An 8,005-nucleotide genomic window follows, 5' to 3' on the forward strand; every position below is an offset into this window, starting at 1 on the left:
AATAATCCCTTTTTAAAATAATTATTTAAAATGTTTTGGCCTTAAATGAAGCAGTTGCAGGTACTATATTCAGATATAAGAATTTAGCTATCTGGATTTGTCATCTGGTGAAAATCTAGTTTTCACTAATACCGTCATATGTTGCTTACCGACAAGGATAGATTTTGAGAAATGCATTGTTAGGTGGTTTTGTCATTGAGCAAACATCACAGAGTGCACTTCCACAAACCTAGATGGTCCAGCCTCCTACACACCTAGACTCTATGGTATAGCCTATTGCTCCTGGGCCACAAACCTGTACATGTTACTCTACTGAATACTGTAGGCAATTGTAACACAATGGTAAGTATTTTTGTATCTAAACATATCTAAATATTTAAAAATTTAGTAAAAATGTGGTATTATAATCTTACGGGGCCACCATTGTATATGTGATCCATCATTGTCTGAAATGTTGTTATAAAGTGCATGAGGTATATGATTATCTCTAAGAAAACATTCTCTTTTTTCTTCTTTTTGTTTTCTCTTCTTTAATATAAATTGTTTGGACAATTGTTTCCTTTGACTACTATACTTCTACATAGTAAAGCTCTTACTTTCCTGCTAAAATAAAGATGTTATTACTATTTATTCTGAGAAGATTATATTACCTAACCAATCACAGGACCAGTCGTCTTTGATTCCATAAAATGAGACAAGTTTCTCTATAACATGATTTTACATAGCAAAAGTATAGAAAACCGTTAGTCTCATCACTGAGAGTCAGTGGCAATAAGTTTGTAGCAATATAAATAATACAACAGAACATCTGTCTGCAAAAGACAAATTAAATTCTTAATGTAGGTATCCCCCACATCATAAAACGTAAATACTTACCATGTATGGCTACTTTTTCCCTTCTACATAGAAATCTGCTTCTGCAATCACTTTGCTACAGATTGGGTTAAAAAATAAAAACTGCCTGCATTTGGCACAAAGCTGATACCAAACTAATAAAAATTAGTCAAGAATTATAGTGTTCTGGGAACACTATGAAGCTTTTAGCATGTCTCTCTGTTTCTGTCCAAAATCCATGTATCATCCACATATGGTTGCATTCGTTAGAATTATGTTTCTGAGGCACTCATTCAATAGTTCAGCTGACAGGTTGGTGTTTTACCACCGAGGAGACTGAGTTTAGGGACAACCTCTTGATCCCAGGCTGTGACCTCCAGAACTCAGGACATGTTACAACGAGTATGACCATGAAGTTTTTCCACAAAAATATTGTCTCTTTTAAGTGGTTTAATATATCAGGAGACAGAAACACTGACAAAGAAAGAGACTGAGAGACAAAAAGAGACAAAGACGCTACACTTAGAGTACTGTTAAACTCTTTCACCAGAAGGAGAAGATTAATCTGTAATACAGCTTCAGCTCTGTTCTTAGATATTTTACATTACGTGCTTCTATGAAGGAAATATATGTACTCACAAGGAAGCTTGAAGCAATTAGTCTCCTAGCCTGGCAGGTTGTATTTCATATTTTTAGCAATTATCTACTCCTACATTTTTTTCAAGTCAAGTTTTAACTGTTATAAAAACAGTTATCAAATGTATATTAAAATCTGGCAGAGTTGATAGCCTAAGTTATCATTAATTCATAATAAAGCAAACCACAAGAATGTTTATTTACAAGTGACTTATCTGAACATGCCCCCATAAATGGTATTTAAATCCTGTTGATTTTAATCTCAATGAAGCACTGAAGCAACCATATTAATAAAGAGGAAGGAAAATCAATCTAGAATTGATCCCAGAGCCTTAGCTATTCACCAGGATGATGTAGATTTTAATCTTATATCTGCCCTTCTGTGGCTATATCATACTGGGAAAATTACAAAATCTCTCCTAAGCCTGTTCTCTTATTTATAAACTGGGAATAATAGATGTACCTAGCTTATCAGGTGTTTTAGAGAGTTAAATGAGAAAATGCACATAGAAAAATGTATCACAGTGCTTGGAACATAGTAAGTTCTCAAACGGACTTTGAATTTTGTTCCTGTCCTTAGTCTACTTACCTAAAAATATACACTAATAATTTACATGCATTACACACATTACTTTTAATTATAATTGAGACTTAATAGGAATATACTATAAATTCCTCATTTATAACATTCGTTTATAATGTTTACTATTGATATTAATGAAATACTTTAGATTTAGTATATAAAATATACACATACATTTGTGTATACATGATTTTTAAACTTCTCTACCTTAGCATTCAGTTTATTGCCTCCTTTACTTCCAAGAAGGCAGTACTCTCTGGATGGAAGATAAAAAGATGACAACCATAGTCCGCATTGAACCATATATCCACATTAATAGCTGCTATTACGTGTAGGCTCCGTCCTTTTCAGAGGTACTAAGCACACAGTAGACGAGATATGACAATCACCTAGACAGCTTAACACAGTACTTAGAACATAGTAGGAGCTCAAAAAGTGTCAGTGAACAAGAATTACATCTCCTGATGAAAGATAGAAGATAAAGTAGATTAAAATGTTGACTATTGCAAGAAAAATTTCCCATTAGATAAATGTTGACTATTGCAAGAAAAATTTCCCATTAGATATGCTATAAACTAGTATAAAATATTTTACATTGTTTTTGTATGTATTGCTGATAAATATGTATTGATACAGTGGTACTTATATATAACTTTTAAATAAATATAAAAAATTCAGGTTGTGGGCTCAAACAATTTTTTTACTAATAAAGTTGATTTAAAAGGATACAGAGACTTGGGACTGGAGTTGTATGTGCTAAAATAGTCCTCATTCATCTACCTACCCATCTATCTCACTATTAATCCATCCATCTTTGTTTTAGCTTGAAACTTCTCTCACCCCAAATTTTTGTTGTTACATCCAGATATGATAGAATACAGGAGATATGGGCCGGGCGCGGTGGCTCAAGCCTGTAATCCCAGCACTTTGGGAGGCCGAGGCGGGTGGATCACGAGGTCAGGGGATCGAGACCATCCTGGCTAACATGGTGAAACCCCGTCTCTACTAAAAATACAAAAAACTAGCCGGGCGTGGTGGCGGGCGCCAGTAGTCCCAGCTACTCGGAGGCTGAGGCGGGAGAATGGCGTGAACCCGGGAGGTGGAGCTTGCAGTGAGCCGAGATCGCGCCACTGCACTCCAGCCTGGGCGACAGAGCGAGACTCCGTCTCAAAAAAAAAAAGAATACAGGAGATATGACTAAATATCATAAAATATTTAGTGAACATAAAATAGATTGTGAGATGTCTCTTAGGCATCCAATTTCCCAAGCCACTTAGCTGCCACACAAATTATGTCACCAAAGTAACTCTACTTGACAAACTTTTACGTATTTGAAATACCCCACAACTCACAGTTGGAGAACATGTCTTGATATATAGTTTGTATCTCTCTTGCTGAATTAAAGCCATATCCTTCTTACTAAGCCCTCAACAGGAGTTTTTGTTCCTTAGTTTTTGGTTTGGTTGTTTAGTTTTCATAAAAGCACTGCAGCTGCCTCTGTTTGTGAAGTCACACTACCTTCATTCATCTACTTAGGATCTTTCTTCATTACCAATTGTCATAGATTGTCCTCTAGAAAAGCGGTCCTCCATATGAATATAAAATGTCAATATATTATATATGTAATACATGTTATATATAGCATGTGTGTAATAAAAACACGAGATGGAAACTGAAAAAGATGGGGTAAAATGCAATTTGCTATATTTAAATACTTGCTACTTATCAATAGTTGAAATAATTTTGCTCTCTAATGTTATTAATATTTTATTAAGACCAGTATGATTGAACATTTTATTTTTTTAAAGATTTGGTCTAACACTTTGTGGTATAACTACTGAAAGCTATTTCTAAATTCAGTATGTGTCAAAATATTGTTTTAAATGGGTGTTATAACCAAAAATCATTCCTTACAAACTACATAGATCCAAATAAGAGGGTTATACTGTAGGCTTTACTTACTGAATTAAAATACCATTTTAAGTCTCCTTTGCTAATTCCATAAATAATTTTTGTTGAAATCCAATAAATATATTTCCATATTCCCTGGTAACAATCAGTTGTCATGCTAATTAGAAGGTATTGTGCATCTTTATCTCACGAAGTCTTATTTCTGCTGGTCCAATAATTCTTGGTTCATCCTCTAGCACTGGGTCATGGGACTACCTCCAAGGCCATGTTTTGGTTAAAGGGAAGATGGTTTTGCTAAGGAGGCAGCAAATGTGTGTGTGTGTGTGTGTGTGTGTGTGTGTGTGTGTATGCATGTGAATCAAAGTTTGTCAAAATCATGTAAATCAAAATTGGCATTTATTGATTTACCTGTGCCTCAACAAAAATAAAAGTTTACATGAAACTTTCAAATGACATCTTCTGGTTTAATAGTTGAAGATACATTAGAGTAAGAGAGAAAGAAGAAAGAAATGAAGGAGAGAGAGAGATGATAAAAGAAAAATATCTTTTATGGTACAGCAGAAGGAATATTTACATTAAATGTAAGAGGGATAAAGTACAAGGTAATAAAGACAGAGGCCGTATCTGTCTCCTTCCTAAGTACTCCATTTAGAATCTGATCCTTGCATGGTTTCCAAACTCAGCAGTTGAAACCAATCATGATGGATGGAACATAAAAATTGTGTGATATACTTCATATGGTACCTTTCAGAATCACATACTACCTCGACCATCATTTATGAGAGGAAAGGAATGTGCTGCATCCAATCCCTTCTCAGTCTTAGCTTATAAATTGGCTTCATAATAAGAAAGAATCACAAAGTCAAACGGAAGCACATCTAGCAGTAGTGTTAAAAAAAAAAAGTGCAGCCTGAGATGCTTCTTACTTTCTATGGGCAATTCCCTTATGAAAACTTGATTTTACGGGTAACTTAATGGGTTGCTCCTGGTGGCTTCTGTGATTTTACAGTTGGGTGAGATAATGTGGAGTCTCTTAGTTCCCAGTATGAACATAATCCTGGCAATTTCTACATTATTTACCAAAAAGCAAAAGTTTAACTTTAATAAATGAAAAAGCCAAAGGAATAGGACTTGGGGATTGAGATCTATGATGCAATGGACTATGTGGTCTCTTAATAATACATAAATGTACAAATAGCTACTTTCTATGAAACGAAACTACGAGCAAAGCTGTGATTTCTGAGCTGGGAAGAAACTTATTGAGCAAGACAGGTAAGGAAACCAGTGCAGAATATTTATGTTATTTGCCTTATTGTGAAGTTTTTTGTTTGTTTGTTTGTTTGTTTTTGTTTGTTTTTTGGGTTTTCTTGAGACAGGGTCTTGCTCCATCATGTAGGCTGTAGTGCAGTGGCACAAACACGGTTCACTGTAGCCTCAACCTTCTGGGCTCACGTTATCCTCCTACCTCAGCCTCCTGAATAGCTGGGACTACAGGTGTGCATCACCATACCCAGCTAATTTTTTTATTATTATTATTTTGTAGAGAGATGGAGTCTTGCCATGTTGCCCAGGCTAGTCTTAAATTCCTAGCTCAAGCAATCCTCCCCCCTCAGCCTTCCAAAGTGCTGAGATATGGGTGCGAGCCACCATGTCTGGCCATTATGGGGCTTGTTAATGGCAAGACAGGTGCCACAGTGCAGATTGTCACACTCTGAAACCAAAGTTCTTTCCATGAACTTTTTTATTTTCCTCTCAGAAAATAGTCGCAAAGGGGGCGGTGGGCTTGATTTAAGGGTAGACATTTCTAATGCCCAGGAGCCCTGGAAAGGCTGCATAACAGCCTCTCATACTAGGAACAGCCTGTTCATACTAGGAACAATGACAGTGGTTTGCATTCTGTAGAGTCTCCTCATTGGGACATGAGCTTTAATAACTCAGCTAAATGGTAGGTGTTTATTATCCAGTGTTTAATTAAATCGTGCTTTAAGGAAATGTTACTAACTTTCTCTCACAGTATTAAGTTTTGCCATGTTCACAGCCTCAAGTCTCTAGCACAGTAACTCACAACTCAGACCTTCACATTGGAGTTAGCTGAAGAATTCAAAAATACGGAAACAAGGGGCACCACCTTACAACAATGGACTAAGAATTGCCAGGAGGTAGCCCGGAACAGTATTTTATTGTTATTACTATTATTGTAAAAAACAGAATAATATTTCTTTTTAAGTGCCCCCAAGTGATTTTAACGTATAATCAGGGCTGAGAATCCCCACACTCCAGAGGAGAGCTACGGGACCTTTCTTCTTGAGCATCTGCTCGTTTTAATTGTCCTTATGAAAGATTCTGCCAGAGATGGTAGATCAGACTCACAGCTCAAATGTTAGGTCAATGCAATCTTTGTTACTTTCTAATCTTTTTGTTACTTTACTTAGAAAACTCTCTCTAAGACCGTGTTCTCAAACTTTCCTGCTCATCAGAATCAACTGGAGAAATTGCTGAAATGGATTTCTGGGCCCCATGCCCGAAGTTCAGAAGATCTGGGGTAAGACCAGAGAATTTGCATTTCTAAGACCCCAGGTAATGCTGTTGCTACTGGTCCTGGGGTCACACTTTGAGAACCCTTAGCAGTTGACAAAACCCTACTGGATTCCTTCCTCTATAATGATTTTTTTCTGTGGAAGGCAAAATTCTTTGATAACTCACTCTACCAAGTCCCTGACTACTTCCTTTCTCATCAGTGACTCACGGCTAGCAAATGTACTGGCCTCTCAATAGCATGAGTAACCTTGTAGCAGATTTTGCCAGCAAGACACTGCCATTTGCTTTTAGTTCTTACAGAATAACCCTCTTTTCCTCAGAACATTTCACATAATGTTTGAAAGGAGTACTCTTCTAAAGATATAAATGTAGCACCACTGTGGTGACACTACAATGTCTCTTGTACATGCCATGTAGACATGGGTAGCAAGTATGTTACATTTTGTTTCTTCACACAGTATAAATAAATGGATAAAATATTCCCCTAATTTTCCTCCTTCTAAATTCATTAATCCAAGGAAACTCCTGCTGGTAAATGAAAACTGAAACCTAAAGTCTGGGGAGCACCAGGATAAACTTAAATCAAGAAAATATGTGAATCAGGCCAGGTGCGGTGGCTCACGCCTGTAATCCCAGCACTTTGGGAGGCCGAGGCAGGCGAATCACTTGAGGCCAGGAGTTCAAGACCAGCCTGATCAAAATGGTGAAACTCCGTCCCTACTAAAAACACAAAAATTGTCCAGGCATGGTGGCACGTGCCTGCAGTCCCAGCTACTCGGGAGGCTAAGGCAGGAGAAATGATTGAACCTAGGAGACGGAGGCTGCAATGAGTCGGGATTGTGGCACCGCACTGCAGCCTGGGTGACAGAGCGAGACTTTGTCTCAAAAAAAGGAAAAAAAGAAAAAAAAGAAAATATGTAGATCATTAAAAATTTACAATTAAAAAATGAACTAACATTCACTGACTGCCTACTATGAACCAAAGCATTATATTGTGAATTTTTAATTCACAAGACAGCAACCTGTTTTCACAAGCCTTTCAGGTGATTCTTATGCGGACGAAAGTTGGAGAACCACTGCTCCAGGGACATACATATGTGAATGTTGGTATTTTGGAAGAAAGAAACAAACACTTTAGGGTTTTAACAGACCTGGCAAGGTTTCCCCTGAAAGAGAAAGACATACTAAGGGAAATAAGGTGTCTGGGAACTTGGGAAGAAGAACCCTAGGGGGTAGGAGCAATGTTGAAGAAGAAATGGAGCTGTTACCTGCGTTAGACACGCTGCCTGTGTGCCTACTGCCCTATCATGAGCGTATTCAGGCAGAATAAACTAGGAGAGCCTTTCTGGAAGGTAAAGAGGGGATATTTCAGACATAGCCCAACTGGGTGATTTTAGAACCCCTTTTCACCCCAGGGACGCCATCATTCTGAATGTTCATAGGACTATCTTAAAAATATGTCACCGATGTAAGTGAATTTATAGATTGAGCTAAGAAAGAAAT

The sequence above is a fragment of the Theropithecus gelada genome, chromosome 5 (genome assembly GCF_003255815.1).
Source record: "Theropithecus gelada isolate Dixy chromosome 5, Tgel_1.0, whole genome shotgun sequence".
Classification (NCBI taxonomy): Eukaryota; Metazoa; Chordata; class Mammalia; order Primates; family Cercopithecidae; genus Theropithecus; species Theropithecus gelada.